Below are 917 nucleotides of genomic sequence, written 5' to 3'. Positions count from 1 at the left end.
TTTATTGGCTCGGCTGTGCCTCCTCCCCGAGCCCCGAGTGTCCCGGCAGAGGAATTCCAGGGATTTTGGGGTGAAATCCCAGGGATTCTGGGGTGAAATCCCGCTTTATTGGCTCGGCTCTGCTGCCTCCCCGAGCCCCGTCCTGGCCCGGGGGGGGCACAGCACACGCGGGTCCCCGTCCCAGGCGGGTCCCCATTCCCACCGGGATTTGGAGCATCCCTGGGAAGGGCCGAGGCTGCTCACGATGCTCGTGGTCCCCCCGTGCCCGCGGTGCCCCTCGGGGCGGCCTCGCCTTCCCCGGGGGGATCCTGGAAGCCACCGGGACCCCCCCGGGACCCTCAGTCGGCATCGGGGTCCCCGGAGCCGCCGGCGGCTGGGGGGGAATCCGGCTGGGAGAAGGAAAATCGGGTGTTGGAGGGGGGGGGCTACAAACCCTCCCGAGGGTCTGGAGGGGCTGGAGGGGCCGGGATGAGCCGCCCCCTCCCCCGGAGGGAGGGCGGTACCTGCGGCTGGGGGGGGTCGGGCTCGCTGAAGGTGGTTTCTGTGTCGTCCGCGGCCGGGGGGGTCTCTGGCCCCTTCCTCTCCCCCTGAGAGAGGGGCAGGAGCTGCTCCAGGGGTACCCCAGAGTCGAGGGAGGGATCCCAGGGATGGGAGAGGGATCCCCAGGGACAGGAGGGGGACCTCAGGGACCAGGATGGGACCCCATGGACAGGAGAGGGATTCCCAGGGACAAGGGGGGACCCCAGGGACCAGGATGGGACCCCCAGGGACAGGAGAGGGACCCCCCAGGGACCAGGGGGGACCCCAGGGGTGGGAGAGGGGCCCCAAGAGAGGGGAAGGATCCCCGGGGTGGGGGGAACCAGAAGGGACCCCCAGGGACAGGAGAGGGATCCCCAGGGACAAGGGGGGACCCCAGG

The sequence above is a fragment of the Neopelma chrysocephalum genome, unplaced genomic scaffold (genome assembly GCF_003984885.1).
Source record: "Neopelma chrysocephalum unplaced genomic scaffold, ASM398488v2 Primary Assembly neopelma1_325, whole genome shotgun sequence".
Lineage (NCBI taxonomy): Eukaryota > Metazoa > Chordata > Aves > Passeriformes > Pipridae > Neopelma > Neopelma chrysocephalum.
The sequence above is the reverse complement of the archived record's forward strand: the minus strand, read 5'-3'. Positions refer to the sequence as shown.